Source organism: Stenella coeruleoalba, assembly GCF_951394435.1.
Source record: "Stenella coeruleoalba genome assembly, chromosome: 14".
NCBI classification, from domain to species: domain Eukaryota; kingdom Metazoa; phylum Chordata; class Mammalia; order Artiodactyla; family Delphinidae; genus Stenella; species Stenella coeruleoalba.
Window position 1 is genome coordinate 20,453,494 of NC_137160.1, and position 9,340 is coordinate 20,462,833.

At 36.9% G+C, this 9,340-nt stretch overlaps 1 long non-coding RNA gene across 1 annotated transcript in view; it reads left to right on the forward strand.

Moving 5' to 3' along the window:
• The window catches only part of LOC307197494, a 212,307-nt gene extending 203,244 nt beyond the window's left edge, over window positions 1–9,063 (forward strand). Inside the window, exon 3 of the long non-coding RNA XR_013831422.1 lies at window positions 8,138–9,063. This is a non-coding gene — a long non-coding RNA (uncharacterized lncRNA). The remainder of the gene's footprint in view (window positions 1–8,137) is intronic.
• The last annotated feature ends 277 nt before the right edge of the window (window positions 9,064–9,340 follow it).

The following is a 9,340-nucleotide window of genomic DNA, read 5'->3' on the forward strand; positions in this document are numbered from 1 at the left end:
TTGCTGTGTAGAACCCTTTTAATTAGGTATAGGTCCACTGGTTTATTTTTGCTTTTGTTGCCTTTGCTTTTAGTGTCAAGTACAAAAAAATCATTGCCAAGACCAATTTCAAGGAGTTTATCCCCTATATTTTCTTCTAGGAGTTTTACAGTTTTAGGTCTCACATTCTAGTTTTCAATCTACTTTGATTTGATTTTTGTATATGATGTAAGATACGGTCCAGTTTCATTTTTTGTAGGTGTATATCCAGTTTTCCTGCCATCATTTATTGGAGAGGCTATTCTTTCCCCTTGGTATATTCTCTGCTCCCTTGTTAAATATTAGTTAACTGTATGTTTGTGGGTATTTTGGTGCTCTTGATTCTGTTCTATTGGCCTATGTGTCTGTTTTTATGCCAGTACCATACTGATTTGATTACTATAGCTTTGTAGTATAGCTTGAAATCAGGAACTCTGATGCCTCCAGCTTTGTTCTTCTTTCTCAGAATTGCTTTGGCTATTCAGGGACTTTTGTAGTTCCATACAAATTTTAGGTTTTTTCTATTTCTGTAAAAATGCCATTGAAATTTTCACAGGGGTTGCATTGATTTATAGACAGCTTTGGGTAGTATGGACATTTTGACAATAATAATTCTTCCAATTCATGAACATGGAATATATTTCCATTTTCTTGTGTCTCCTTCCATTTATTTCACCAAAGTCTTATTGTTTTCAGCGTACGTCTTTCACCTCCTTGGTTAAATTTACTCCTATGCAGTTTGTTGTTTTTGATGCTACTGTGAATGGGATTGTTTTCTTTACTTCTTTTTCAGATATTTCATTGTAGTTAGAAGACGAATGAGTTCTGAGGATCTTGTTATTATAATTAACAATGTGTTATATACTTGAAAGCATTGTTATTATAATTAACAATAATATGTTATATACTTGAAAGTTGTTAAGAGAGTAGATCCTAAGTGTTCTTATCACAAAAAGAAAATGGTAATTATGTGACATGATGTGTCAGCTAACACAATCATTTTGATGGTAATCATTTTGCAATATAGAAATGAATCAAATCAACCCACTGTACAGCTTAAACATTCGCAATGTTGTATATCAATTATATCTCAATGAAACTGGGGAAAAATAGATCATTCTGGTTACTTTGTGGAGAAAAATGAGGGAAGAAGGAGAGGAAAACAGACTGGTTAAGAGGTTATTCTTGTGTTCAAAATGGGAGATGAGGAGACTTGGCTTGAGTTATAGACATGGAACTGATGTGAAATGGTTGGATTCTGAATAATTTTTGGAGGTAGTGCTGGCAGGACTTGTTGATGGCTTGGAAGTGGAAAATAAGGAAAATGGCAGAATGCAGGGTGACTCTTAAGTTTTGGAATTGAACAGCTTGGGGGATGGTATTGCCGTTTACAGAGATGGAAAGAGCTTTCTGGAGAGGGATGGATTGGATGGGGTAAGCAAGTGTTCTGTTTGGTGACATTAAATTTCAGATGCTTGTTATATATCCAAATGGCAGTAGACAGTTGTATAGTTGATTTTAGGTCCTTAGAATCCTGAATTTTTCATTCACTGTTTTATAAAAATAACCTATTAATTAAATTGGAATCTGGCAAGTAGAACGTAGCTCACAGCTGGATAAAATTCAAGTCCTTAGATTAGCATTCAAAGCATCTCTTTGCCTACTTTCTTAGCCTCATCAGTCTCTATTCCTCTTTCACAATCTGTGCTGTAGCCATATCAAGCTATTTGTGATTCCCGAGACGCATTATGATGACATATGCTCCCATGACTTTGCTTGTGTTCCCAATTGCAATTCCTTTTCTACCTCTTTTCCTATGGCTAATTCCAAATTCATCCTCAAAGACTCTATTTTGGTGCGTGTCATTCTTGAAAACTTCCCTAACTTTCCTAGCTAATAGATTCTTTTGCTTCATATTGGCACCCCAGGACTCCTTCAAATATAACATTTGTTATGCAGCACTATCATCATTCAAACGTTTGCCTTCTAGACTAACCTGAGAACCCTTTGCATCCAAAAGTTGTCTTGATTTGTGTACCCCTAGCAATCAGAATGGCTGGGATTAGTAGGTGATCAAACTGGTTGTTGAATGAATAAACATTTCTTTTTGAATGCTGAGCCTCTCTGAGGAACCTGTAAAGTAGAAAAATTTACACAGTTCAGATACTTGGAAATTCTGAGTAGACAGGACCAGGGAGGTACTGAAAAGAAGGCGACCTCTTACAAAAAATGACTTACAGGTGTCCAGAATGTCTCCTTGTACAACCTTTAGTGATTCATTTCTTGAGGTTTATACACTTCCCTCTTACTTAGTTTCTCTTAAAAATGTGGGGCTTCTCTGGTGGTGCAGTGGTTAAGAATCTGCCTGCCAAGGCAGGGGACACAGGTTCGAGCACTGGTCCGGGAAGATCTCACATGCCACGGAGCAACTAAGCCTGTGCGCCACAACTACTGAGCCTGTGCTCTAGAGCTCATGAGCCACAACTACTGAGCCTGCGTGCCACAGCTACTGAGGCCCACATGCCTAGAGCCCATGCTCCACAACAAGAGAAGCCACGGCAATGAGAAGACCGTGCGCTGAAAAGTAGCCCCCGCTCGCTGCAACTAGAGAAAGCCCAAGCGCAGCAGCGAAGACCCAGTGCAGCCAAAAATAAATAAATTTTTTAAAAACTGTGAATCTTGGGGACAGAGTTACACGTTAAATCATGGCATGAAGGTAAGGTCTCATAGTAGAAGGAACACTGAGCCAGGAGTCTCGAACTCTGGGCTACATGTGGTCTCAGTTCTCCGCTTAACCCAAGGCAGAAAGTCAGTCCTAAGGAGTTGGCTAGGATGGCAAATGGCAAAAAAGGGGAGTTCTGTACTTTTTTGCAGTTTCAGCAGTGAAGTTCAGTGCTTAGAAAGTCAAGGCATATGATTAAGTGGTAGAATTGTGAACTACTCTTGAAAGTCTTGGAGTAATAGTAAAAGGGTGTGAAAATTAGGGTGAGAAGAAACAGTTACTATTTAGAGGGGAGTAAAATGGCACGAGTGATTTCAGTGGATCATTATCTTTGAAGAAAAATAATAGTGCTTATTGCTGTCAGCCAGCCTTAGAGTAGAGGACATTATGCTTTGAGAATGACATTCCTGATGTTGAGAATTTTCCATGTTCCGTGTTCTCTGGTTTTCAAGTGAAACCTAGCCAACTGCGAGGTAGTGTTTACAATCCCCATTCTTAATGCATAGGCTTGACATGGGTTGTATTCTAAGTTTCCTAATTGTCTCGGAGGATTTGTTCAAATTATTCAAATTTGCACGTCTAAACTGATTTTCAGGTGCTGAAAGCTTACAGCCAGCCCCTTCCTTGTGCAATTTTGAGACAGAGTTGACTATTATCATTAGTAATACCATGTAATGGGACCATTAAGAATCTTGGCAACAATCTCTCATTCATTTTCAGTGTCACAGGAGAGAGATTTATTTGAATTCCTGCAGAGCTACCTAAGCCCTGCATCCTTCAGGAGGCAGACATGATTGCTCTTAATGCTGTAATCTGTACGGATCTCATGGACAAGACTTTAGCAGAGCCTTTTAGCCTTGACACCCAAACCTGTGTTATAAGACTCTTCGTATTTCCTAGTACTAGTGGCACTGGGTAGCTTATATGTGTCAAAATATAATGATTGGAGTCTTATCCCCACGGGAATGAAGAGGGAGCGAATATAAGCCCTTCCTGGGATGCAAAGGCTGAAAGAAGGCAAGTAAGAGGATTGCTTGTTTTGCCTGGTATCTAAGGCCCTGTATTCCAATTCTCGTCTCCTTTTACAGATTTTTCCCCTCATTGCTTCCTACATGAATCCTCTGCCTCCGTCAGGTTTGTCTACTCTTTGTCCCCCAAATAGAAGTTTTCTGTTCTCACCTTATTAGCTTTCCAAATGCTATTTCACTTTCCCCAAATGAACTTCTCTTTCCTCTCCATTTATTCAAAATCACTAAATCATCCGAGGGCTGGCTCTCATTCCATCTTCTCTGTAAAGTCCTTCCTGGTTCCTATTATTAACAATCACAAAGCCCCTCTTCTCTACCACCTGGAATCTTTTATTTAGGTATTATTTACCAAGGTCTTACGCTGCTGGGCACTGGGCCTGGTACTAGTGATGAAACTGAGCAAATCAGACGAACCTTTCTCTGCCCTTAAGGAACTCTCAATCTAATGGGGTGGAAAGATGTTAATTAGTTGTCAAATTATAGCTAATATTTGTGGTGTTTACTATGTTCCAAGAATGATTTTGGTTAATCCTTACAACAGCTTTATGGCACTTTCTATTATACTTTATGAGATAGCCTCTGCTATTTTTCCCATTTAACAGATGGGAAAATTGAGGGTAAGAGGGTTAAATAACTTGCCCAGGGCCATCCAAATGCTGGAGCAGTTTCCAAACTCAGGCAGTCTTAACCACTAAACACATTTCTCCAGGCCTCCAGGTACTTTAGGTACTCCAGGTACCTTTATTATTATCAACTGCCTTGTGCTATAATTCACCCATCTGTATACATGCCTTGTGTCTTCAACTACATTGTGATGCAAGATCCATGAGGAAACTGATCTTGTCTTAGGGAACAGGTAAGAACACAGACTTTGGAAACAGATCTGTATTAAACTTTCAACTCCCTGGCTGCGTGTCAAGGGGAAAGTTAATCTCTTCAATTTTCTATTTCCTTATTTGTGAAATGGGAAAAATAATAACCACAGGGAGGTGATAAAGGATTAACTAAGATAATACATAGAGTCTTAGCATAGTGCCTTGAATGTCCAGTACTCAGTAAACAATAGCTAATATTATTCTTTGGAACCTCTATCCTCGTCTATTAGCACAATGGTTGACACACAGCACTGCAAACATCCTTCTTAAATAACTGAACATAGTAAAAACCTAAAAATTCAAAATAATCTTCAAGAAAAACCCCTTTGACAGTTCATTTTTATTAAAGGATATATTTATGAGACATATAGTTTTATTATTTTAAGGTGTGTAAAGTGGAACAAACTAATCACAAAGTACAGGAAATTTACAAAGTGTACGTATTTGATAAGGACTTGGTTAATTGCAAGTGAAAATTTGAGAACTTACTTTGATATAAATTTAATGAATAATAAATATTTATAGTCTTAGCAATGCATACTTTTGACTATATAGCATGCAAAAAATATTTTTTCAATATGTATCCTATTAATACAATACTAATGAGCATATAATATGTGCAATATGTTCAAAAAAACTTACAAATAAACATTTTTTCCCCAGTAGTTTCAAAGTTTCCCAGATTACTTAATTCTTATTTAAATAATCATATAATGGTCAGCCCAGACTTAGTCTGAATTATCACTAGTATTTATGTATTTATATTTTTAATCTTTGTTGGAGTATAATTGCTTTACAAAGTTGTGTTAGTTTCTGCTGTATAACAAAGTGAATCAGCTATACGTATACATATATCCCCATATCTCCTCCCTCTTGTGTATCCTTCCCACCCTCCCTATCCCACCCTTCTAGGTGGTCGCAAAGCACCGAGCTGATTTCCCTGTGCCATGCAGCTGCTTCCCACTAGCCATCTGTTTTATATTTGGTAGTGTATATATGTCTATGCTACTCTCTCACCTCATCCCAGCTTCCCCTCCCCCCAACTGCAAGTCCATTCTCTACGTCTGTGTCTTTATTCCTGTCCTGCCTCTAGGTTCATCAGAACCATTTTTTTTTTTTTAGATTCCATATATACGTGTTAGCATACGGTATTTTTTTCTTTCTGACTTACTTCACTCTGTATGACAGACTCTAGGTCCATCCACCTCACTACAAATAACCGAATTTCATTTCTTTTTATGGCTGAGTAATATTCCATTGTATATATGTGCCACATCTTCTTTATCCATTCATCTGTTGATGGACACTTAGGTTGCTTCCATGTCCTGGCTATTGTAAATAGAGCTGCAATGAACATTGTGGTACATGACTCTTTTTGAATTATGGTTTTCTTAGGGTATATGCCCAGTAGTGGGATTGCTGGGTTGTATGGTAGTTCTGTTTTTAGTTTTTTAAGGAACCTCCATACTGTTCTCCATAGTGGCTGTATCAATTTACATTCCCACCAACAGTGCAGGAGGGTTCCTTTTTCTCCAAACCCTCTCCAGCATTTATTGTTTGTAGATTTTTTGGTGATGGCCATTCTGACCGGTGTATCACTAGTTTTCAAATGGTTATGTTCAAATAAATAAGGTATTTTTTCTCAAATATCCCCCCTTCCCTTTTAGGGACCTACAAAGAAAGTAAAAATTTAACCTAACAACAAATTTCTAAATATTTGGAGATTTCCTAGATATCTTTCTGGTAAAGATTTCAGTTTAACTCCAGTAGGTCCAAGAACACACTTTGCATTATTTTCATTCTTTTAAAATTGTTAAGGTTTGTTTTATGACCTATAATACAGCCTACCACTGTGAGTATTCTGTGAGAAAGTTCTATTGAGAAAAATGTGTGTTATGCTGTTGTAGGGTGAAATGTTCTATAAATGTGAATATGATGAAGGTAGTTGATGGTGTTGTTCAGATCTTTATTAAATAATTTTTTTCTACTTATTCTCAATTAGTAAGAGAGGAATATTGAAATCTGCAGCTGTAATTATGGATTTGTTTATTTCTCCTTTCAGTTGCTATCAGTCTTTGCCTCAGGTATTTTGAAGCTCTGTTGTTTGCTATATATGCACTTAATATTATGTTTTCTTGCTAAGCTAAATGGATCCCTTTACTACTATGTAATGCCTCTTTTGATTCCTGGTAATATTCCTTGTTTTGAAATTTAATTTGTCTAATATTGACATGGCCAACATGGATTTCTTTTCATTGGCATTTACATGGTATATCTTTTTCCCCCATCCTTATTCTTTTAACCTGTATGTGTCTTTACACTTAAAATAGATTTCTTGCAGATGGCTATATTTAATCTGTTGTTAGGTCATTTACATTTAATTATTGATACAGCTAGATTAATATCTACTATGTTTACATTTGTTTTCTATTTGTTCCTTCTGTTCTTTGTTCCTTATGCTCCCTTTTCTGCCTGTATTTAGATTGAATATTTTATTTATTATATCTCTACTCTTGGTAAATTATTTATAACTGTGTTAAATTTTTTTGTATGGTTGCCTTGAGTTTACATCTTCAATTAACCATGGCCTCTCTTCTAATAATATTAACTGCCTTACGTGTTGAGTAAGGACATTATAACAGTATTCTCCCTCTTCCTCCTTCCCATTTTTGTGCTATTGTTTTCATATATTTAACTCAACTCATAAACTCAAAAGACATTGCTACAGTTTTTGCCTTAGACAGTCAGTTGTCTTTTGTGTCAGTTAAAATTGTGGAAAAGAAAGATTTAATATTTACCCTCATTTATTTTTCAAGATCTCTTTATTTCTTTGTGTACATCCAAGTCTGTCTAGTATCATATTTCTTCTGTTTGAAGAACTCTTTTAACATTTTTTTGTTTGTTTGTAGTGCAAGTCTGCTGGAAACAAATGCTATCAGTTTCTGTTTGCCTGAAAAAACAAACACTTTAGAAAGTTTATTTATCCTTCATTTTGAAAGATATTTTACTTGGTATAGAATCCTAATTTGATAGTTTTTTTCTTTCAGCACTTTAAACATTCACATCATTGTTTTCTGGTTTTGCACAGATGAAAAATCTGCTATAATTCTTATCTTTATTTTTATGAATGTAGTATGTTCTTCTCCCACAACCCCATGGCTGCTTTCAAAACTTTTTCCTTTTGTCTTTGTTTTTCAACATTTGAATATGATTTGTCTAGGGATTTGTGTGTGTGTGTGTGTGTGTGTGTGTGTGTGTGTGTGTTACTTTTTACTTGTCTTGCTTGGGAACCTCTGCATTTTTTAGCTATATGATTTGGTGTATGTCATTATTTCTGCAAATTTCCAGCCACTATCTCTTTAAATTTTCTCCTGGCTTGTTCTCTCTTGTCCTTCTGAGAGTCTAATTATGTATTTATTAGGTCATTTGATTTTTTCCAGCTGTTGGATGTTTGTTAATTTTCTTTTCCACTCTTTCTTCTCTTTGTGTTTCAGTTTGGACAGTTTCTACTCACCTGTCTTCAAGATCATTGGTTCCTTCCTTGACTGTGCTGAAATCATCAAAGGTATTTCTCATATCTGTTAAAATGTTTATTTTATTTCTAATATTTCCATTTTACTTTTAGAGTTTCCACCTCTCTGCTGAAATTCTCTGTCTACCTATCCATGTTGTCTACCTTTTCCACTAGCATATTTAAAATATATTAATCATATTTATTTTAAATTCTGTTTGTTATTCTAATATATGGTTCATTTTTGAATCTGGTTTTGTTGGTTATTTTGTCCCTTGACCATGAATTGTTTTTTTTCTTAAATTTTTGTGTATCTCGCACTTTTTGCTTGAAAGCTGGTCATCCTGAGTGTGACAGTAGAGACTAAGATAAATAGTATTTAGGCCTAGAAAGGGGAACACTTCATCTTTTGCTAGGCCTGCCAAGTGAAGTGTTGTATTAATCTTGTAAGGAGTTGGACTGAATTTGAGTTTTGTTGTTATTCTGCTTACCTTCTGTTCACCACCAACTTCAAATTCCTGTACTGCTGCCTTGTACTTAGGTTGGGGACTGATTTGCTGGAGAGTTTTTTCTCAGGGTCTGTTTCATCTTCAGCTTTAGGCTTTCTCTTTATACCTGCACCTCAGAGAGGTCTCTCTCCACACTCTTGACCTTCTCCTGGCAACAGACTGCTGTTGCTTGTTACTCAGTGCCTGATAGCCTGGTGGGCGGAGAGGTTCAACTCTAGACTCAGTGTTAGACAGGCCCTAACACCAGAACTAGAATACCTCTACCTTTCTCCAGGGTAGAGAGTTTTTCCATTTTCCCTTCCCATAATCAGGGTGGGTCTTCATATATATCCTGGCAACAACGGCTTTACTGCCCTTCCTCCAGCTACTTGAAGTGTTTGTTCCTTAATGGAAAAGATCCAGATGGGACTTGGTGTATGTTTTAGAGAGAAAGCCACTCCCCAAATCTAGGCCTGTGCCACAATGGAGGCTTCCTCTTGTCTTTTGCCAGGACCTTGGTCTTTCTTGTGATCACTGGTGAAGGTCCTGCCAATGGGGTTGTAGCTTCCAGAGATTCTATAATCTCATACTAGCTCACATTCAGTCTTTAGCCAGTAGTTAAAGTAGTCTTCTAAGCCATTTATAGGGAAGTCCTGTCTTCATCCTATGCCCTGAGTTGGTGCTTGTGTCCCATTTTT